At 42.7% G+C, this 24,634-nt stretch overlaps 1 pseudogene; it reads right to left on the bottom strand.

The window, feature by feature from the left end:
* Positions 1-5,713: 5,713 nt before the first annotated feature.
* On the bottom strand, positions 5,714-8,866 carry LOC101427235 (solute carrier family 35 member F5-like; annotated as a pseudogene).
* Between the last annotated feature and the right edge of the window lie 15,768 nt (positions 8,867-24,634).

Here is a 24,634-nt window from a genome sequence, read left to right as displayed (position 1 = left end):
AGTCACATGAAGAAATAAAGATTTCCAGCAAAGGTAATGATATGGGTAAATATAAATGCCAGTATTATTGTATTTTAGTTTGTAACTCCACTTTTTTACCTCTTACAGGATCTAAAAGGTGAATGTATAAAATGTAATGATAAATGAGTAGTTTTGGACTCCTAATGTATAAACTTGTAATTTGTGACAAGAACTACATAAAAATGGGAGGATGGAGAAGTATAAGAGCATAATTTGTGTATATTATCTAAGTTAAGTTGGTGTCAAAGCAAACAAAATTGCTGCAGTTTTAGAATATTAACTATAAGCCCTATGGTAACTACAAAGAAAATATCACCGACAATGCAAGCTCACAGAGACAGAAAATAGAGCACAGGGTACCAGGGGTGCAGGGCAAGGGAAACAGAAGTTAATGCAAAATGGGTAGAGGGTCTGTTTGGGGAGATGAGAAAGTTTTAGTAGTAGAAAGTGGTGAGCATGATTAATCCCATTGAATGGAATGCTTGGGAGTGGTTGAGATGGGAAAGTTTATGTTATATATATATGTGCCCATAAATTTTAAAAAAACACACACAACTAAAAAGACAATAACAATTGAAGGCAATACATGATCCTGGTCAGAATCTAACAAGAGAGGAGAAAATAAAAGGACATTATTGAGACATGAAAACAATGGAATATAGACAATAAGCTTTCTAAAAATGTTAAATTTCTTGAACTTCATATCTTCACTTTAAGGTGGATACAGAAATGAATATCCTTTTTCTTAGGACATGTATATGGCAATATTAAGTGTTCAAGAACATGATGTATACAACCCGCATTCAAATGTTCAGGAAATAGATAGATAGACAGACAGATAGATAGATAGATAGATAGAATGATACTGCAAATGTAGCAAAATATTAAAATTGATGGATCTTGGTATCAAGGGGGTTAGGAGTATATTGGAGTTCTCTGTACAGGATTTGTGTTATTTTTTTAAGTGTTCTTAAAAGTTTGAAAATGGGGAAGCGGACTTGGCCTAGTGGTTAGGGAGTCCGTCTACCACATGGGAGGTCTGCAGTTCAAACCCCGGGCCTCCTTGACCCGTGTGGAGCTGGCCCATGCACAGTGCGGATGCGCGCAGGGAGTACTGTGCCACTCAGGGTTGCTCCCCACGTAGGGGAGACCCACGCGCAAGGAGTGCACCCCGTAAGGAGAGTCGCCCAGCGCAGAAGAAAGTGCAGCCTGCCCAGGAATGGCACCACACACACCGAGAGCTGATGCAACAAGATGATGCAACAAAAAGAAACACAGATTCCTGTGCTGCTGACAACAACAGAAGCAGACAAAGAAGAACACGCAGCAAAATAGACACAAAAAACAGACAACTAGGGGGGTGGGGAAGGGGAGAGAGATAAAAAATTAAATTTAATTTAATTTTTAAAATATTTTTAAAAAGTTTGAAAATGTTTCAAAATTTAAAAGTTTTTTTTCTTTAAAAAATACACACGTTTAATGTTGGTCTGTTTTAATTCTAAATAAAGCAATTCCAAAAATACAAACTGAACATCAGAGCCATGTGACTCACCATGATAAAATAAAAGACATTCACAATAATTACGTCTAAAGACAGTTCAGCTTGATAAATCATCTTCCAAGTATGTTAAAGAAAAAGTTACTAAAATACTGCTGGTGTTAAGTTAGAATTAAAGGACTTTTGGGAAAATGAAATAATATGATATAGGTGGCATGAATAAAGGTTACATGGGATTTACATTTTCCATTACCCCTAGATATAAACAAATATTCAAAAATCAACACAAACTCTGTGTGTTATTCGGAAAGGCAACCTTAAATTAACAGCTAGGGGAAAAATCAAGTTTTGATGGAGGCAAACAGAAGTGACAGTTTTTAATTTACACTTTTGTAAAGCTCATTTATATCTGGTCAACCAAGAACCAAATGCAGAACAATGAAATTCTCTGCTTCTTTCGGCTACAAATGTGATAACAAAAGGTCATCTTTTGAAGATGTTTAAAGAAATAAAGCAACTTTTTTTATAAACAGTCAAATAATCAATTAAAGGAATAAACAAGTACTAATCCACATTTTTACTGCACTGTAATCATTACTTTACATATTTTTCATTCTGGCAGCAAATTCCTCAATTTTTGGGCTAAAATCCACCAATCATTTTTAAGAGTAAAATGAATAGCTACCAAAATAAACATATTCTTCTATTTACTCTTTGGTTAAAAAAGAAAACAAACAAAACAGAAGAAACAGAAGGCAACTCTAAAATTGGTGATAAAAGAAACTGGTTTTTTAGGGTTTTTTACATGTAAAATAAAGTTATCGATTTAAATCTTGGTACATTTTATAAAAACAAGAGGTAATGTTGTAATAAAACAGCAGGAGCCCTGGCTGGAAAAAGTTTTTTAAAAAACAATGTTTGTAGAAATTTTATTTGTCATAGCCTAAAACCCAAAACGATACAAGTGTCTTTAAATAGCAGAATGGGTAAGTAAACTATGGTAGGTACACACAACGGGTCAGTAAACAGCAATGAAAATGTTGTCTAGCTACATGCAACAGTATAGATGAATCTTATGAATAAATTGCTGAATAAAAGAAGTCAGAACCAAAAAGGATACTTGCTATATATGACTCCATTTACTTGAAGTCAAAGACGCAAATGCATCTATGGTGTGGATAGTGAATATAGTGTTATCCTTGGGGTGGGGAGAGTGACTGTTCTACCTACATAAAGTAGATTGAAAGAAAAGCAAGGGAAAATCAAGAGAAGTACACCATTCTCAGCACAGTACAGGTCCAATGGACAAAAGTTAAGTAAAGACATAGAAATCTAATCAAACTAATCAACAAGGTAAATCTTCAAATCATTTAATCCTAATTTAAGGACACACACATTGTGATTCTGATTGCAAGGGCATTACATTTACAAATTAATTTCAGAAAGATTGATATTTTTTAAAAAAACAACAACAAATCAATTTTATTGATACATACAAAGCATACAATCCATCCAAAGTGTACAATCAATGGTATTTGCTATAATCACTACATAGTTGTACACTCATCAATTCAATATTAAAGCATTTTCATTACTCCAATAATAAACAAAAAACAAAAATTCATCACCTCTCAATCTCTCTATGCTTCCCCTGCCATACACAGCTGCTATTCTATTTCTGTCTCTCTAGTTTATTTGTATTTATATTTTGTATAGAGGGAGTCAAGCAATGTTTAGTATCTTGTGTCTACTTTCTTTCCCTTAATAAAATTTCTCCTTTTTTTTTAACCCTTACTGGAAGATTATATAGTTTGCTTTGGTTGTATTTTTATAATAAATTGTTTCAACCATGAGCCTGGAATGTCATTCCATTTGTTAGTATAGAGAAAAGCTATTGGTGGTTGTATATTTATCTTGTTCACAGTCACCTTTTAAAGTACCATTATTAAGTCTAATAATTATTAGTTCTAAGAGTTTATTATTAGATTGAATTGGCAATCCTACCTGATTAAAAAAATTTTTTTTCTTTCTTTAGTTGTGTTCATAGAGAAAATTTTATTTTCTTTTATTTCATTAATTGAGAACCTCAAAAAAAATTTCAGGACACGCAGTGATAACAGAAAACCTTGCCTCATTATTGACATTCATGGCCAGTTTTCTCAGGGACTGTTCAGAACCAAAAGGGCAATGTCTCCTTCAGCCCCCATCCGCAGGCAGTCAGCAGGGTCCTGCCCTCGCCAGTCCCGACAGCCCCAGCCTCTCTCCACCTCTCTCTACCTGCCCAGCTCAGGCTGCCTCCCTTGCTCCTGAGTTGTCACAATGGCTTCCTAACCAGCCCCCTTCCTCTCCTCCTGTCCCTCCCTCGGGCCCTCGCCCATGCAGTCTTCCACAGTCTGCAACCAGAGTGAGCTTGAAAAATGCAAACCTGGTCACGCGCCCCACCCTTCTCCCACTCTTCTGAGGATAAACATGACACAGGGCCCTGTGAGTGGGCGCCAACCTCACTCTCCAGCTTCACCTCATCCACTCTTCCCTCCCGCTCAGAAAGAACTGACTTTCTTTTGGTTCCAGGGTACTCCCTGCCCCTTCCTGTCTCAGCACTTTTGCACCTGCTCTTTTTTTTTTAACCTGGAACACCCCACACACATACACACACACACACACACACACTTTGCCTAGCTAATTTATGTATCTCACCAGTGCCACTGACTCCATAGCTGTATACTGTACAATTATTTGTTCCATGTCTCCCTTGATCTCTAGGCTGTAAATCCCATCAGGGTAGGGGCTGTCTTTCTTCCACCTTTATCCTAAGCCTGGCCCTTAGTAAATGTTCAATAATTTTTTTTGTAATTTAGCACATTTATATGTGAAAGAATAAACAACTAGAAGCCCTCTTGATATATCTATAATACACAAATACATATATAAATATTTTAAACCTTTTATTTTAATAATATTCTGTATCACTTCTATTAAAATCATTCCATTATGAAAATTTCTTGAAATATTGCTCCAAAACTCTAAATTAAGCAGAGCTTTATCAATAAGATTTTGAGCAAAAGTCTTTAGAATTCATAATTCTTCATTTTACAATAATACTTCCCCTTTTAAAATCTATCATGGTTTGTCACAAATTTAAAGTACAAGGCATCTAAGGTGATGAAAGGATAATACAATATATGTAGTATAAGCAAACCAGATCATTTCTCAAGTATTTATTCTTTTTTTATTTTAAAGGTTTATTTTATTTATTTTCTTGTGTCCATTTGCTGTGTGTTCTTCTGTGTCCACTTGTGTTCTTGGCGGCAACAGGAATCTGTGTCTATTTCTGTTGTGTCATCTTGCTGAATCAGCTCAACATGTGTGGCACTACTCCTGGGCAGGCTGTGCTTTCTTCGCATGGGATAATGCGGGGCACACTCCTTACACATGGGGCTCCCCTACACGGGGGACACCCCTGCATGGCAGGGCACTCCTTGTGCGCATCAGCACTGCACACAGGCCAGCTCCACATGGGCCAGAAGGCCCTGAATTCGAACCCTCAACCTCCTATTTGGTAGGCGGACGCTCTATCCCTTGAGCACATCTGCTTCCCAATGATTTATTTTTTTAAAAGTCACACACACCAAAAAAGTCCCACAAATTTGTTTGAACTTGTTGCATAAATTAAACATTTTTTTCTGCATTGTTACTTTGCAATATTCTACAAAACTCAAAAATAAAATCCATACCTATTACAGGCAGTTTATTTTCATATTTTACCTGGAAGAAACACTTTAATAATATAATCCAGCATTTAACAAATATAATCTCTAGAAGATAAAATCCCTAGAACATTAGCATTTTGTTGCTTGCTTGCTTCACATTGTTTTATCAGCTGAGTTCCTGGAGCTGTGTTAAGCAGGCCAATCCTGTCGATGAACTGTGGACGGACATTCCTGTAATTGTCAGGTTATGCACACAGCCAAGTACTCCTTGTGAAAATGAAGAAAACAGGGGAGCGGCTGTAGCTCAGTGGGTGAGTACCAGCTTCCGTGCACAAGGTCCCCGTGCAATCCCGATACCTAAAAATAAATAAATAAATAAATAATAAAAAGAAGAAGAAAACAGTTATGAGGAGAGTATATTTTAGAGTTTTAAAGAACTGAAACTGTTACTCTTCAGAAGAGGCACTGATCCAATTTTCTACTCAAACTTGTCAGGGCTTGTCTCTTCGCTGCACAGCATTCCACCACCAACCTGGGCCACAGACAACAGCTAACCAGCCGCCCCCCTGAGAAACCATGTAGCACTGAGACTCTCGCACTGGTCCCACTCTTCACTGACTTCTGGGGCTCTCTGAATTCGATGTTTTCTGCATGTAAAGGCAAAAATTCTTCTAATTTCCACCATCACAAGATCCCAGTTATTATAATGGCATAGGAGAGTTACAACAAAAAATGGAAGAAAAAAAAACAGGGATAGTGCCTGCAAAAAATAACCAAGAAGGGAAGCAGTTGTGGCTCAACTGATAGAGCATCCACCTACCATATGGAGGGTCCAGGGTTCAAACCCTGGGCTTCCTGACCCATGTGGTGAGTAGGCCCCACGTGCAGTGCTGCCGTGCACAAGGAATGCAGGGGTATCTCCCGTGTAGGGGTGCCCCATGTGCAAAGAGTGCTCCCGCAAGGAGAGCCACGCCACGCAAAAAAAGCTCAGTCTGCCCAGGAGTGGCAACACACCCATGGAGAGTTGACACAGCAAGATGATGCAACAAAAAAAGAGACACTGTTTCCCGGTGCCACGTGACAAGAATGCAAGCAGATACAGAAGAACACACAGCGAATGGACACAGAGAGCAGACAACTGGGGGGAAGGGGAGAGAAATAAATAAAATAAATCTTAAAAAAAAAATAACCAAGAAAACTGCACCTTTGGCATACACATCAGCTATGACAGACAGAGGTATTGCAAGGCCATTGTGTACCTATCAATGATGAGGCCAGAAAGCAACCCCACAACCACAGGAACTCGGAGAGAACTGTGCTAATAAAGCCATTAATGGTAATGCACATTAATTCTGCGTTACTGGGAAACTCAAAATCCTCAAATCCAGTATAATGAAATAAAAAGAAAACTGGTCTTAAGAGCAGCAAATTAAACAGACCCACAAAACCAAAGAACCAGAGAGCATGATCCCAACAAGAGACCAAATGGAACCTACTGTATCTCTTCCAGCAGATTGTCCAGACCCAAACAGGTTTACCAGTACATCACCTCCAGGGCTCAAAATTACACCTAATAGATGAGAAAGGGTCGATCAATTTCCACGGTTACTTGGAAACATGGCAGCAAGGATGAAGGTAAAAAGTCCAGAAGTTGAAGACAAAATATTAACTATAGCAACTTGTGCATCTAAAAATGCTTCTTGATATGACAAATTTGCCAAAAACCACACAAAGAGAAAAAAAGCTTAGTTTTGCTACTTTGCTACTTGAAGCCAGGACTTCATATATGGGAAGCGGCGCTCGATCACTTGAGCTACATCTGCTCCCAGGAGGGATTCCTATCATTTTACAGTAGAATATGACACTTGTGACAAATTAGCTTCCAATTCACGACTTGATGGAAGTTGTCAAATCTCCATAATATTACTGAAACTTATAAGAGACTTTTGGGGAATTTTTCCAGTATCAGTGTTTGTGCTCTCAGGCTTTTCACTTGAAAGATCATGAACTTTCACAGGAATGTACAGAGGTTCACTCAAAGAACTATTCACAGCTGTCTCTGTTGGGCAAGCAGCGAAGTACCCTTCAGCATCTGAAGAAAAAAAATCGTCTCAAATAGATGTTTTAGCAAAGGTGCTGAAGAATGGTTTGTTGTACTCAGTATAAACATATAAAGTAAGTTCTGAGGAAGCCACCCATATCACATTAACATGTAGGAGAAGAGCGATTCTGGGAATTTATTTGCTTCATGATAAATTCACACACCATTTGCAACACCTTTTTTTTTCTAAGGAGGTACTGGGGTTTGAACCCAGGACCTCCTGCGTGGGGAGCAGGCCCTCAACCACTCGAGCTACACCCACTACATCCACTCTAGGAGATGTAACAAACAAGCAAATGAAAAAACCAACTCTCATTGGGGAGCGGATGTAGCTCAGTGGTTGAGGGCCCGCTTCCCATGTATGAGGTCCTGGGTTCAATGCCCGGTACCTCCTAAAAACTGGGGGGAAAAAAAGTAAAAGCAATTCCTGAAAACTTGGCAGATTTGAGCCTAAAGGCGGTGGAGAATTCAGCACACCTGGCCTTCCTGCCCCATGATAGCATCGTGGCAGCCTCACCAGCTGACCCGCCCCACTGCGCCCGCGGCCTCGCCCTCACAGAGCCATCGCCACGCGGGGCATCTCGCTGCAGTGGAGGCCGAGACCCTAAAACCGCAGTCCCCTTCAGCGGGAGGCCGCCGACGCCTCCTGGCTCCATTCAGCTCTGTAGGGCAGGAAACAGACAAAGGGAACAGACCCGGTAGGCAGCCGTGGGCACAGAGGCCAGGAGTGGGCCCTGGCCCCACTGTCAACTGGCTCAATAACTATTTTAAATTAACCATTAATTAATAGAGCATGAGGCTTTCATACTTTATAACACACCAAATTCTGATAACCCACCAATTTCTGTTTTATCCCCCCAAGGAGTGGGTGGACACAAAAGTGCCTTTTATTCTTGTTTATAAGCTGTCCTTTTGGGGTGGCTAGGCAGAGTAAGGTAGGTAGGTTTCTTCTTATCTCAAAGGGGCACCACGACTCGTAAGTTTCCCCTGCTAAGCCGCCTGCTAAGCCTGGGTCGCGTGGCTTCCTGTACATTTTAATGGCCAGGAATGAATTATCCATTGAGACTTCTGTCCCTCTGATTTGCCACAACAGGGCTTTAAGAGGGGAAACGTAAAGGTTACAGAACTCTCAAGAACCCACAAACGCTCGGTGCTGGTTTCCTTGCCCAGTCCAAATCATGTTCGCCCTCCTGTAAGTCTGCCCGCAGTCATGCCTACAGGCAGGCACAATTAACTATGAATGGGGGAAGCGGATGTGCTCAACGGATAGAGCATCTGCCTACCAGATAGGAGGTCCAGGGTCCAAACCCAGGGCCTCCTGGCCCATGTGGTGAGCTGGCCCACACGCAGTGCTGAAGCGTGCAAAGGAGTACCGTGCCACGTAGGGGTGTCCCCTGCGAAGGGGAGCCCCATGCACAAGGAGTGCACCCCACAAGGAGAGTCGCCCAGCGCAAAAGAAAGTGCAGCCTGCCCAGGAATGGCGCCGCACACACGGAGAGCCGACACAGCAAGATGACACAACAAAAAGAAACACAGATTCCCAGTGCTGCTGAGAACGCAAGCGAACACAGGAGAACACACAGCGAATGCGCATAAGGCAGCAAACAATGGGGGGGAGGGGGAGGGGGGTGTGAAGGGAGAGAAATAAATAAAATAATCTTTTAAGAAAAATTGTGAATGCAAGAGACTTCCCCTCTCTTCACTCTTTATAATTCAGCTTGGACAATGAAGTATTGTAACTGTGGCACAATTAAGAACCCTGTAATTAAGGAAGGTGGGTTGGGAAAAGAAGGACCCTACGTCTGAAAATTCAACTGGAAGGGTGTGCGAAAGAGCAATATATACATTCACCACTAGAGAGCAGGCTTCCTGCTTTATTCCCCAGCTCACCCAATCTTAAATAGAGAAAGGATCTCCGTCCCACAATCAAGCCAATCTTCCCACGCATCCAAACACATTTAGACCCATGCGATTTAAAGCTAGACAAAAGTTTGGTGTATTTGTTTTGGCAAAACCTTACATTTGCAGAAGAAGAAAGAGAGTCCAAGAGGTTATGAATTCTCCCAGGCCAGCTGGGTTTCCTATTTATCATCCTAGCCCGCCTCTTGACAAAAGCCTCACAAAAATCTCTTTCCAAAGACATACAACACAGGTGTACACAGTTCGTGAAAGATGCATAGAGCAGTGCACTTAGGATTTGTGCACTTTGTGTATATGTAACACTTCAATAAAGAGTTCAGAGAGAGAGAGAGAAAATAACACCTTCTCCGAGACAGTGGAAGTTTTACCTTGTTTTGGTCTTAAAATGATTTGTGAGTTTGGCTAGTCCTTGACTAGTGGGCAACTTGGAGTCTGGCACCCCTCATTCATCTCTGTGTTCCCTGGAACCGGGGCTGGGTGACTTTAGCCCAGGGACCTGCTTCCTTACTTTTAAAAACAAGGATGTAGAATGCACATTACAGTCTAACTCTCTAAATGTGAAATATGTAAGTAAAATGCCTAAAAGAGTGCCAGACACATCTAGCTCGGTGTTATAGGGCAGCGTTTCTCAAAGTGTGGCCCGAGGACCCCCGAGGTTTGCCTAGAACTTTGCCCTCCATCTGGGTGAGGCTCGGTTTGCTTCATGCGTTTCATTCAAAACAGTGGTTCACAGAAGCACCCAGTTATGGGACTCTACTAAGCAGAATATAAAGAGATTTGCAAAATGTAAAGCAATGTCATTCTGCTTATAGTTTTTTTTTGTTTTGGAAAATAGTTATTTTTCATAAAATATGTCACTTATCGTAACAAGTAATGGGTTTATTATATTTATTTATATCTGAATTAATAAATAACGATTTCTGTTACTATTTTTAATATTGTAAGGCAAATGTCAAAATATCTCACATAAGCAAAACTCTTTAAGGTTTCTGGTAGTTTTTAAGAGTGTAAAAGTGTCTAAGACCAAAATTTTGAGAACCACTGTTAATGGGCTTAATCAAACCTTTCTTAGCTCTCTATTATTTGTCTTTCATTTTTTCAGAAGCAGAAAGCTGTATATCCAAAGATGTTTATTTCAGCATTATCTACAGTAGCAAAAAAAAAAAGTCTAGTATCAGGGGAAAGCTTTAATAAATATGCCACATTAACTCAGTGGAATTATATATTATAGTATTATACAATAATAAAATAATGATTATTATGACATACTATTAAGTAAAAAGACAAACTGGTACCTACACTGGTTATAAAACTGTGAGACTGGAATCTAATACATAAAAACGAAACCATTCAACACCGATCATATTACACTTAAACGTTGAGGTGGTGTTTTTAATTAAACTAATGACTATTGCTATGGTACTACATATTTTTTTAACGGTATTTTCAAGTTACCGTTGGGGGGCGCCCCAGGCTCCCCAAGATCTCTTACCCTAGGAGCAAAGAGGCTATTGTCCTTTTTCATTCACAAGCCAAAAAGCTTCTCAATTTTGAAAAGCCAACTTCCTCCAGCAAAACCCAACAAAAGTCGTTGTCGCCAAGGCCTCTGGGAACAATCCCTGACAAATGGCAAATCTGTGCAAACACACAACTGCCCTGGTCACAGCAACAGCCACCGCCCCGCCTGCGAGAGCGGGTGCCGAATGGGAGGTTGTCAGGGCTCTCAGCCCGCGGAACGGGCGACAAGGGGTCTTTGTGAAGAAACAAAAGTGCATCTCCCCCTCACCAGGAGTTCTCCAGCACCCCCTCCTGCCCTGGCTGCCTCCCATCACCCCCCTACCCCCCCTCTCCGCACACAGAGTGTAGATTTATGTTTTGCTTCACGAGCATGTTAATAAACTCCCTCTTGAGCTGACTGCTTCTGAGCTTTTGAAGAGAAAAACATTGCCAGAAGGAGGATTCATGCTTCAAGGAATCCTTGTCTTCAGTCCATTAACTAAGTCCCCTTCACATCTTTCCAAAACCCACCTCGGGTAATCCCCCTTCTTAACTCCAGAAGTGCCTATGGCCCTATTTCAGAAGTGTGTGAGACACAAAACGCCCGGGCCATTAAAGAGAGGGTTTTATTCAGGCGATTGCAATAGGGAGAATATTCATTAATGCAGAGAAACATCTCAAAGAAAAGGAAGGGCCTGGGGTTTAACAGAGGCAAGTAATCCAGGGAGTCAGAAGGAAGAGCGGACTGCAAGTTTGTTTGAAGGGTGGGTTGGTTTTATCTCAGGATATAAGGAATGCGTGAGGGCAGGGTGGTCCTTAGTCCTCAGAACATAACAGATGGGGGGGGAGTTGTGGTAGAGGAGGAAGAGGGGGTACCTTCCCTGCTTTCCCAAAGCACAGGGCTCAAATGAAGTTCAACCTTGTCAACAGGCTACGGAAAAGGTGACCTCCCTTGTCGTTGAGCCTGGAGGAAATGGGGGGTGGGAGGTTTCGGGGGCCACCAGGCTTGCTGGGAGCTGGGGAGGAACAGATGTGTCTCCAGGTACTCTTTTGTCCACTACGATTTCACTCTTCGAATCCAGAAAGTTTACTACTCTTATCCACCTATCTCCTCAAGCCCCTTTCTTCCCTTCCCTTCTTTCTCAAATGGCAGGTGGGTGAGGCTAGGGTTCAAAGAACACCGGTTTGATTCCTTGTATTCCTCAAAATGCACAAACACGCACACACACACCTGGCTCTGCTCCAACCCGTCTAGAAGGAAACCAGCCACCACCAGAGGAATCTGACCAAACACATAGGGTTTCTTAAAGCTGTCTTTTGACGAGAAAAATATTTTTAAGATTGTTGAACAGTCACCATGGAAAGTTGTAATTTTCCGTAGCAGTAAGGACAGGCTTTTTCCTAATGTCTTCTTTGATAAAGGCAGGCATTCCTAGCTTCTTTGCCCCAGTTGCCCCTCTCGTGAACTAGTCCAGACAGATGTGTGCATTTTTTCTGTTCCCATAGTGCTGGGCTTAAGGATGGAAGAAAAGATGAGCTGTTTCCCCCATTAGTGACTCTTTCCACCACTGGCCAGGATCTGTCTCCGTGGGGCTTTGGGCTGCAGGCTGAGAATAAAGCTGTCGGGGTGGGGGCCACTTTGGAAACAGGGGGACTGATGGGGACTTTCCATCTGGAATCACAAGGCTCTGGGTGGCAAGGCCAGATGGAACCACGATCTGTCCAGGAAGACAAAGCTCCTCTTTGAACTGGTCGCTGCACGACCGAGAATGGGACGTGGACAACCAAGGGGTAGGAAACAGATTGGCTATGAAATGCCAAGGGCAGATTGCTCCGACTTTGGTGAACTAAGCCCTGAATGTAGTTCAGCAGGGACCTTTCCTGAGCTAAGGAAAACAAGGATTGAAAAACTTGGAATTCAAACTGGGGCTTGAGACAAACAACTCGCAGCCAGCCGGGCTCCGTCCTCTTACATCATCTTTCAGCTGGGAGCAAACTGCTTCGTAAGTGCATCAGCACGAGGTTGGGACTTCAATTACTGTAAAGAAGTTGATAACTGTTGAGTGTCCCTGTCGACACTGTTAATGAACATCCTCTAGGCTGCACTTAAGCCAAATTCCAAGGTATAATTAGGGATACCGAACAACGGTATAATGTAGATGGCGAGCACATTTGAAGCTCCCAACATACAGTTAGAGGGATGGAGCCGATTTCCCGTGGCCCAGGAGATGAAAACCATCTGTCCCAAGCTTGCTTCCTAAGTCTTTCCTTCCTGGAGCACCCTTTGTGTCACCTAATAATGCCAAAAGTAGTCCAACCACAGAGCTGTTAGCAAGCTGTGTACCCTGGAGCAGGTCACGGACCCCTTCTGAGTCTTAATTTTCTTATAAAACAAAGCAGTTCGAAGTGAATTAGTCATTTTCAAACTCTTTTTTAAAGCAGTGGAAACTTTTTTTATTTTATTTTATTATTTATTTTATGTTTTCCCAAAGGAAAATCTTATTATGAAACTCAATTTGTAAATATCTTTGTGTCACAGGGAGGAAGTATAGTAAACATGCCTCTGATCAGACTGCTAGAGTGAAATATTTCAGCTTTTTGTGTCTTAAATCCGCCAACAGACTCTAAGTCCTTATTATTGGATCATTCTCTGTAAATAGTAAGTGCTTAGTAAACGCTGTATAAGAAAATATTTGTGCTTCAGTGGGAAACTACGCCTGGTTTAGGGCACACGTTTCGGGGTTACTGATTGTGTTCTGTGGGGGCTCTGGGTGCTCGTGCATTTCACTGCCTTTTAGCTATTTTATAACTCTCTGAATTGTAGATAACTGTAGCAGTGAGAATAAATCTTGTCAGTTGACAAAAAAATGAATTTGGTCCTGCATAGTTCAATTGACTTCCCTCCCCGTTCCCCATGGGAAAAGTCAGTTTCTTCTATTTGTAAATATATGTCGGCATTCCTTTATATAAATTTGTGCTTCTTTTGAACTTAGTTGTACCATCTTACGGGCTCCTTCATTAATAATGAACTGAATAAAGCCTTTAGCATGTGTTCATTTTATATATTTATGTGAATAATGTTTAGCTTTTTTTAAAAAATTGCCTTATTTTTAAATTTTATTAATAAAAATTAACATTTGGTTCATTTTTTTTTCTTTTTTAGTTTTTTCCACTAATCTCTAGTAGCATTTATACTCTCCAAACAACTAAATTTTTTTAAAGAAGTACGGGGGATCGAACCCTACATCTGCACCCCATCTTAATTTTTTTAAAGATGTGACAGAGATCTCTTTAGAAAAGCAACCCACACTCACTGGAGATAAGAAATAAGAGGAAAAGCCAGACAGTTGCTGGAGCTCAAGAAGAAGAGATATGGGGAAATGCTGCCTGATGGGAGATGAGGCCTGGAAGGGGGGAAGCAACCCACACAGCAACCCAGCAGACAGAAAACAGAAGTGAATGCTTTGACCCCACCCTCCTGCCTGCCTCCTGTGGGCCAAACCCAGCTGGGAGTTGTAGAGCAAGGAAGAGTACATGTTACCCTACCCATCCCCGTCAGCCTCCTGGGCACAGAGCAGGATGGAGACAGACGCACTGCCTCTCAAAGAGCTAACAAAGCTAGCCTGGGGTGGGAACCAAAGCTCCCACACAGCTCACTATCCGTATTAAGCTATCAACATGACTTACCATTCCACTGTCTTCATCATAGTAACTTTACTATTCCAAAAGACTCTTGCCCAGGAAGATAAACGTTGCAAATAACGTTATTGTTCATTCCAGGAACTTCCTGAAAGATACATCATCTCTTCAATCAGAAGCATCAAAAGACACATTATACCCCAGGACTCTTTGCACCTGTCTGCTGGGAAAACCCCTCCTTGCTGGGTCCACCCATCAAACCATTAGATCATGATCCTTACCCAGTTCTAGCCACGCACCTGCCCCCACCTGGTAAGAGCCACCTGAAACTGGACTTCAAAGTCTCAATAAATATCCCCACGTTGCCCTCCCCCTTTGAGCCACTGCCGACTCTGCAGATGGCATGTTCCCTTATCATCATAAGCAATGCCCTCAGCCTTGTCTTACATACTAGTTGCTTCAGTGGTATTTGGGGATCTAATGTTCAACGGAAGGGGGAAATGTTTGGAGTCAATTGTGTGGATGAGCCTGGATTATCTGGGTGGAGGTGGGGAGGGGTCCGTACTGCTCAAGCTGCTCAAATTCGGGTGGATGGTTGCATTAATATTCTTTCTTTCTCTATGTGGATATGAACTCTAGAACACTGGGGCTGGAAGGAATCCTAGGGATGATCTAAGCCCTTCCTCATCCACGGATTAGGTCATTGGGGCTCTGATGTAACTGCCCTTTCAGGTCACTGGTTAAGTCAGTTGGGGGCTGGGATTTGAACTCAGTCCTTGCAGCCCTTAGCTAAGTGCCCTGCATTCATTTGCTCCCTCTCTTACCAGTCATTTGAGTCATTGGCTGCCGCCAGGGCACCCGGCCAGCATGATGAGTGCTCAGAAGTGGAGTCACATTTTTTAGACATTTACGCTCTTTGCCCTATGCTCCTTTCAGCCAGATCCAGGGCTCCTTGTTCTTTTCCTCCAAAAAGCAGTGAAAGGGCAGAAAAGTGAAAACGGTCTGTGAGGACTTCAGCGTCCAGTCCCTGGAGTTGAAACACTTGGGAAAAAGAAAAGATTCTGGATAGAAACCAAAAAATCTAAGACAGACTTTCGGTGAACTGAGGTTGGAGGGGAGAGGGGCGGCCTGTGTCCTGCTCTGGGGTCAGAGCCCCAGGGATGCCCACAGATGGCCCCAAGAAGGAGCGTCTGTTGGACAGGGCTCCGGAGAGGGGCTTGGGGTTGTCTGCGACGGAAGCAGCAGAGGGCCCCCACCCTCGCCCCTGCGGCCACGTGGACAAGACCCAGGGGCAGCCAGGGACCACACGCCCCAGCTTTGGATGGGTCTTGGCCCATTAAGACCCTGACACTTTAAAACAACCCCGTGGGAGACGGAATCCACAAACGGGAGAGGCCAGGAAGCTCTGGCCCGCTGCCTGCAGCAACCAGTCTAGGAAACTGGCCACTATCTGCAACCACCAGCCCAAGAAGAAAACTACAATTCCTGTAACAACGAACCCAAAATAGCCAGGGCTCGCTCTGTAACTGACAGCATCCCTAATTTTTGCCTCCCGCTTCCAACTTTGGACCAACCAGAGAAAACCAAGCTCTGAATAAACAGGCTCCGTTTGTTCTCGTTTGGGTGGTCTTCGTTTATTTCCACGTGTGGGAAGTCGTGCTGCAGATAGAGGGGCAGATGCCCAGAACCCAAGAGCTCCAGAGTTTCTCCCCAAAACTGGGTCAAAAGGACCCAGTCTTCCACTCCCAGCCCAGACTATGCAAACTCCCAACCAGCACCGGGAGGGCCCACTCTGGAAGTGGGGGCGACTGACCCTCCGATACACTCTGGTCAAAGCAGAGAGGAAACAATGCTTCCTGCCTTTGGGTTTTCAGAACTCCCTCACAAAGAGCCATTCTGGGCATAGATGCGGTTGTTGCTTTCCAAATAAACCAGTCTTCCCAGCAAACAAAGAGGAGACCCCTGGGGGGAAGAGGGAGGGGGAAGTCCACCTGGGAAAGGCAGGGAAGCACCGGGCAGCCTCCCTTCCTCCCCCCCCACCCCACCCCCGCAGCTGCAGCTGATGGCCCGGTCTGACCTTGCAGGTGTCCCCTCCCCCCCCCCTGCAAGCTGATGGCTGGATCTCCAATTCCACTGCCAACGAGGACTAGACTTTCAAAGGGGGGAAGGAAGGAAGGGGAGGGAAGGAAAGTATCAGAAAAGGGAATGACAGTTTCGGAGAGGAGAAAGGGAAGTGAGAGGAGAGGGGGAGAGACTGGTGCTGGATGGGCAAATAACACAGGAGGAAAGAAAGGAAATGAGTTGATTGTGAAGTCCTGGCCCCTAAGGCAGGGGCCCTTTGGGGACTTGTTTTAGCTTCTAGGCTGCTAAAACAAATGCCATACAAAGGGTTGGCTTAGCAACAGGGATTTATTGCTTCACAGTTTCAGAGGCTAGAAGACTTGCTTCCTCCCAGGATAATTTCTGGCTGACCAGCAATCTTTGGGGTTCCTTGGCTTTTCTATCACTTGGCAATGCACATGGCAGTGTCATCTCCTTTCTCTTTAGGGTCCCGTGGACTTCCACCTTCTAGCTGCTTCCATCAGCTTCTCTCTATCTCCAATATCCTTTGCTAGTAAGGACGTCACCAAATTGAATTAAAGCCCACCTCATTCAGTTTGGGCACATCTCACCTTTTATCTTCAAAGGTCCAATTTACAAATGGGTCCACAGGACCAGTTTTTTATTTTACTTTATTTTATTCTGGGGTGGGGGAGCATAATTTAATCCCCAACAGAATTTAACTCTTGCCCCAGGGCCTGTCACCAAGGGCTCAGGGGAACTGTTTTCTGGGTCTCACCTTCAAGAAGCATCTCAAATTTAGATTTTCAAAGACCTCCAAAAGAGATGCTGAGAGGCACAGGCCTGCCTTTTAAGAAGATGATGCACGAGAGCCACTGAGTATATACGTTGAATGGACTGTACGAAGCATGGGGATGTGTCACATAGGGAAGGCAGCGGTGGGTGATGGACTTTGGTTAACAGAATATGAGAACATTCTCTCATGAGCTATAACAAATGTATAATCTTAATACAGGGTGCTAAAAATCAAGTGGGTTGGGGGAAAAAATACACCAAATGTGAGATATGGGCTATATTTTAGTAGTAATATATATAAATATTTTTAAAGATTTATTTATTTATTTACCCCTGCCCGCAGTATCTTGCACTCACTGTCTGCTCTCTCTGTCCATTCCCTGTGTGTTCTTCTGTGTCTGCTTGTCTTCTCTTTAGGTGGCATGGGAACAGATCCTGGAACCTTCCAGAATGGGAAAGAGGTGCTCAATGTCTTGTGCCACCTCAGCTCCCTTGTCTGCTGCATCTCTTATTGTCTCTCCTCTGTATCTCTTTTTGTTGCATCATCTTGCTGCGCCAGCACTCCATGTGTGCCAGCTCACCGTGCATGCCAGATTGCCTTCACTAGGAGGCCCCAGGAATTGAACCTGTACCTCCTATATGGTAGACAGGAGCCCAATCACTTGAGTCACATCCACTTCCCTAATAGTAAGATTTTGACAATGCTTTTTCACAGTTTGTAACAAATGTTTCACAACAGTGCAATTTGTTGGTGGTGGGATGATGTATGAGAGTCTTGTATGATTGATATGTATGTTTGTGTTGTAAATTCAAAACTTTACTATACACTTATTGTGTATGTATGTTCATGTATGAATGACATACTTTAATAAAATTTTATTTAAAAGAAGATGATGATGCTCAACTTTCCACTTTTAACTTGCCCTCCTCCTGTATCACACCAGCTGCTGTGCACTAGTAATCGGTTATTTTCACACATTCACTGATTATCTTTCCCCAATTTTATGGCAGTGTATTCTTTGTATTCAATAAACTAATCAAATATAGTTCCTCTGAGTGCTTTTTTTTTAAGATTTATTATCATTATGATTTTTTAATTTCTCTCCCTTCCCCGCTCCCCCATTGTCTGCTCTCTGTGTCCATTCGCTGTGTGTTCTTCTGTGTCCACTTGCATTCTTGTCAGCGACACCAGGAATCTGTGTTTCTTTTTGTTGCGTCATCTTGTTGTGTTAGCTCTCCATGTGGGCGGCACCATTCCTGGGCAGGCTGCGCTTTCTTTCACACTGGGCGGCTCTCCTTACAGTGCGCACTCCTTGTGCATTGGGCTCCCCTACGCAGGGACACCCCTGTGTGGCAGGGCACTCCTTGTACACATCAGCACTGCACATGAGCCAGCTCACCACACAGGTCAGGAGGCCCTGGGTTTGAACCCTGGACCTCCCATATGGTAGGTGGACACTCTATTAATTAAGCCAAATCTGCTTCCCCTGAGTGTTTTTTCTTAACATTTTTATTTTGAAAGAATTTCAGACTCACTTAGAGGTACACATAGAAATACTACAGAGTGCCCACGTACCCATCACCTAGCTTCTCACTGCTAATGATAACGCCCTACACAATCAGAATACAAGGATCAAAACCAGGAATTTATGTAGGTACGGAAATAGAGTATTATTAACTAATCTACAAAACTTATTCGATTTCTTTAAGAGCTTTTTAATACATTCATTCTTTAATAATTATAACTGTGATAGGCTCAGAATCATGACGTAACAGGCAGAAGATCCTAGCTTGCTTATCCAGGCAACCTGACCGTAGGGATTTGCTCCCCACCACTCTATTCTCCTACCTCTCCTCCTACATTAGCCAAGCTCGCCAGAACAGAGAGCCTTATACTATTATTACAGCACTTCAGCAAACGGCTGGGAAGCTATTAGAAGTGGTTGTAACACTTGGATGCCACCTTTAAAGCCAAAACATTAACTTCCTAAATCAGTTTGTTTCAGTGGCAAAGGTTTGCCAAAGGAAATGACTATTTCAGTCACCACTGATGAAACAATGTTCTCTGGACTCACAAAGTCTCAAGCTTTCAAACATTTCCCTCTGGTTGAAAACAACTTCAGCTGAAGCATTTTCAAACTTCAAAAGGAAGTTTCTTTGTGAGAAACTACAAGGGATGCAGGTGTAGTTAAGGCACACCCAAGCAGACGTCAGAAAACATCAGTGTTGGGGACTGAATCATGTCCCCCACGAAAGGCACGTTCAGGTCCCAACCCCTGGTCCTGCAGGTATGGGCCCATTTGTAAACTAGGCCTTTGAAGATGTTATAAGTTAAGGTGTGCCTAAATTAAATCAGTGTGGGCCTTAATCCAATATGGCTGAGGTCCTTCACAAAGGAAATTAGACTCAGAAAAAGAGGAGCCGCAGGAAGCAGTCAGAAGTTGGAGGTCAACAGAACGCTAAAGAGAAAGGAGAAGACACTGCTGCGTGCACTGCTGTGATGGAAAAGCCAAGGAACCCCAAATGTTGCTGGCCAGCCAGAAGATACCAACCCCAGGAGGAAGTAAGTCTTCTAGCCTCTGAAACCAGAACCCAATAAATCCCTGTTGCTAAGCCAACCGTTTGTATGGTATTTGTTTTAGCAGTTAGAAAACTAAAACAACTGGCTTCCTCTAAAAAATCACGGGCAGTTTCCAACTGTCTCACTCCCACACAACACAAAACCAAATGGAATCTGCAATGTGCATCGATCTACTTTACATTGGAGAATATCAATCATAATGGAGAAACAGGAAAAAAAAAAAAAAGAACATAGAAAAATACCTTCATGCCTGACCATGGCATTCGTGCTGCTGTGAAAATGTAGACATCAAATAAATGACCATAGAGGACTTTCTCCAATGCTGAGAGGTGACACTACCAAGTATGTCCCGAAGCCAGCTCAATTACTATAATAAAGATTCCCTTCTTTAAGGTAGCACCACGAATGTTAATATTTCGTGATTACATTTGTGGCAGAATAATTTGAGTTTATCATTTGGATTTACTCTCCCTTACACTCATCCCTCCTCTGATTTTGAGCAGATAGCCAGGCCCTTTGGAAATACTTACCTTTGGGATTCTGAAGAGCAGGAAGCAAAAGAACATCAAGTAAATACCTCCTTTGCTTTTTTTGCTGGGGAAAAAAAAAAAAGAACTACGTAAATGTAGTGGGAAGCGGATGTGGCTCAAGTACTAGGGCACCTACCTATCACATGGGAGGTCCCAGGTTCAGTTTCCGGGTCCTCCTAAACAAGATGAACAAGACAGTGAGCTGGCATGGTGAGCTGACGAAACAAGATGATGATACAATTAGATGGTGACACAACAAGATAATGATGCAACAAGGAAATACAATGAGAAACACAACAAGCAGGGAGCAGAGGTGGCTCAAGTGATTGGGCACCTCCTTCCCACATGGGAGGTCCTGGGTTTGATTCCTGGTGCTGTCTTTAAAAAAAGTGAAGACAGCAGACAGTGCAAAACAATGTGGGGTGGGGGGGAGGATAAATAAAAAGTTTTTTAAATGTAGTGAAGAGATATGTCCTATACAAAGAAAGGAATACAAGTTAAAAAGGCATAGAAGAGAAAATTCCCTGAGACTGCAGTGGGGAGCAGTGCATTTTTTTCTGGCAAGATATATGACGGGGACAGATGACTATGTGGTAAGTCTAAAGTCTTACCAAGGGTCTTTTGCCCCAAATGCAGCACAGATGCAGCAGAATCAGGGCCTAAAAGGAACATGCAAGCTGAGACGCTGGGGTCCCAGCAGTGACATTGGACTGGAGGCTGGTAGAGTATCCTGGATGAAGGTTTAGAGCTCAAGGCTTGAGATCTTTGTATAATCTGGGGCAGGTAGCCTGCTGTGAGGGAGAAACAACAATCACTGAATTTTCACTTTCCATCAATTGAACAGGTGGGATAAGCCAAGCGAATTTTAAGAATACAAAGAAATGTAATATTCTTAAACATCTGAGCTTGTGGACTAAGATTCACACCAACTGTACATTCATCTCTTGTTCATTTGACAACTAGTTACTGAGCTTCCACCATGTGCCAGGCACTATGATGGGACCTGGGGATGCAGTGGTTCCCCAAAAGCTTCCAGGGCTTACATACTCAGGATGACTAAAAAGAGCCCCCTTGGGATCTGCAGGGCTGACTATGGTAGGAAAAGACTCCAGGAAGTTTTACGGGTGTCATCAGAGATGCACACCTATGCTTCCACTGTTAACTTAGGTTCAGAGTGTCAATTTCAAAATTACACATCTAGAAATTTATTCCAGGAAATAATTATGGATGAATCCAGTGATTCTCCTGGAATAATGTTCATCTTACTGTCACTTATAACAGCAAAACCCTGGAAACACCAAAAATAGGAGATTCGTTAAATAAATGAATTGTTAAAGGTAATGGGTTGAATGGTCTCAAAAGTGAAATGTCCGTGTCCTAATCCCTGGATCCTGTGAATGTGACCTTAGCCAACTGGAAAAAGGGATTTTGTGGATGGAATTTTTAAGGACCTCAAGATGGGATTACCCTGGATTATCCAGGAGGCCCTAAATCCAAAGACAAGAGTCCTTATGTAAGAGACAGAAGAGGAGAAGGCTCAGACACAGAAAGAAGGCCACGTGACAACGGAGGCAGAGACTGGAGGGCATCTCCACAGCCACCGGAAACCAGACAGACCAGGAAGGAGTCTCTCCCAGAACCTACGGAAGGAGCTTGGTGCTGTGACCCCTTCCCATCTGACTTCTGCCCGCCAGAACAAGAGCGAGAGGATAAATTTCAGTTGTGATCATTTGTCCCAGCAGCCACCGGAAACTAATACCCCACTGCCCATTGGAACACCATGCAGGCATTAAGAATGATGTATATGTTATTTCTATAATTAAACTAAAAGTAAACATTAAATAGAAATACTTTAGAATATTTGACGACAGAGAACATCGTGAATAACATTGCTAAATTAAAACATCATAAAACTTTGAGAAAACACGATTACATTTTGATAAGAACTATAAAAATACGTGTGCATGCATCTGTATGTGCTGTGTATGTGGGATACAGGAGGACCCTGAGGATATACCACGAAAAAGGAGTTATTTCTGATGGGACTGTATTATGACCTGGGGGGCTCTAGGCACTTTTCCCTTCATGGACCCCTTTCTCCATAAAAACAAACATAAAGGGAGAGGAGGTAGCCCAAGCGGTTGAGTGTCTGCTTCCCATGTACAGGGTCCCAGGTTCAATCCCTGGTACCTCCTAAAAACAAACAAACGAACAAGAAAAAAAAATCTCACTGGAAAGCGAAGGTAGCTCTGTGGTGAGCCTCTGGATGAGGTCCTGGGTTCTGGCACCTCCTAAAAAATCAATAACAAATACAAAAAACGAACATAAAAATGATATTTTATGACTGCATTAGTATAATTGTTGTGGAAGCAAAGAGATTTAATGTTGTATATTGAAGGCCAGGACTCAGGAATATTCTTGAGAAGGAAAATTTATTAATGACCCAGCCAGGCCCAGGGGACTCCTGTCCAAAAATCTGAGCCCAGTATAGGATTTCTGGGTCCCTTTTATATAGAGGATATAGGTGTGGGGGGGTCAAATGGTGCTTTTATGAAAAAAGGATTTTCTTTGTTAGTTTCTTAGAGTTTTAAGTGTTTGTTTGAGTACCAGATAGCTTTTTTTTTTTTTAGATTTATTTTATTTATTTATTTCTCTCCCTTTCCCCCCTGCCCACACCCCGGTTGTCTGTACTCTGTGTCTATTTGCTGCATCATCTTCTTTGTCCGCTTCTGTTGTCAGCAGCACGGGAATCTGTGTTTCTTTTTGTTGCGTCATCTTGTGTCAGCTCTCCGTGTGTGCAGCGCCATTCCTGGGTAGGCTGCATTTTCTTTCGCGCTGGGCGACTCTCTTTACAGGGCGCATGTGGGGCTCCCCTACGCAGGGACACCCCTGTGTAGCAGGGCACTCCTTGCACGCATCAGCACTGCGCATGGGCCAGCTCCACACGGGTCAAGGAGGCCTGGGGTTTGAACCGTGGACCTCTCATGTGGTAGACGGATGCCCTAACCACTGGGCCAAGTCCGCTTCCCCAGATAGCTTTTGAATTAACATATCTCCCACATTCCAGGTAAGCTTGAATTAACATATCGCCCACCTTCCGTCTGGATGTAACTCTGAATACATACTCAGTCTACATCCTTTCTGAAAATTAAAGCCTATACGGTCTATATTACTTAATTGGCTTTTTAGTAACTAGGCACACTTGGATACAGAATTAAGTAATTTTTATTTCATGCACAGGCTATATTATAATGACAAACAGACTCCAAGCTGGATTCATTTTTGCATGTTCATTATTCTTATATTAATTGTTTTCTTCTGGTTATAAGGGAAATTAAAATTCAAAGATACTTGTGGGCTCCTAAACCTACCATGGGCCCTGGGTACTGAACCTCCTGTGCCTCATGGAGAAGTCAGCCCTGATTTCCTTCTGATGTTTATTTCCTTCTTTTTGTCTATCTGCATGTTCCAAATTGTCAATACTGAAGATCTAGGCTTTTGTTATAATGAAAAACTATTTAAACAAAGAGTTGTGCTGAAAATAAAATAGACTTTTTAAAAAGGGAGTACAGAATAAGCTTATTGCACTAAAATGACGTCAATGCAGAAGCAGCATCAAAGAGGTCTCTGCTCGAAAGACTGAGCTGGGGGAGCAGCTTATATGGTTTATATGGTGTGGGGGAATGGGGCGGGGTGAGGACGATGGGTACGTGAGCTCTGTGAACTACTGAGCGGGGAGGGGAATTTAGACTGTCAGGGCTGGTTGTCCTTGAGGCCCAGTTCATTAATTTAGCAACCAGGATTCTGGGTGAACCATCTGGTGAAGATCAGCAGACTTTGCTGGGTCAGCTCTACTTCTTTGTTACAGTTCTTTCTTCCAGTCAGGGGCAGGGGAATCAGCACCGCAAAGGATTATTGGTATGTCAGCCTGCTTCAGCTACCCTCCTTTTCTCCTTTGTAACCCCTTTGTAATGGAAACTCGAGCAAATCAAGACAGTTAGTAAAATAACTTCTCATGAATTACCGTGATCTAAAACTTTTGTGAAGATAAACTTAATAATTAGGGAAAAAAAAGAAAAAGATAGGACGTAGACACTGAGGAAAAGATAGAAGTAGCTGCCTTGCCAATTTGCATACAGGGCAACACTTTTTACAGTGATGGAAGGCAAAACATCAAAAACAAAGTTTTTGCATTTTTTAATTTTTTGATACCCCAATTTATTTTTATCATAACTTTTCTAAATTAATATATATGCTATATCTAACCTTTAAACTCATCGC

Source organism: Dasypus novemcinctus, chromosome 3 (assembly GCF_030445035.2).
Source record: "Dasypus novemcinctus isolate mDasNov1 chromosome 3, mDasNov1.1.hap2, whole genome shotgun sequence".
Lineage (NCBI taxonomy): Eukaryota > Metazoa > Chordata > Mammalia > Cingulata > Dasypodidae > Dasypus > Dasypus novemcinctus.
The sequence above is the reverse complement of the archived record's forward strand: the minus strand, read 5'-3'. Positions and strand labels throughout refer to the sequence as shown.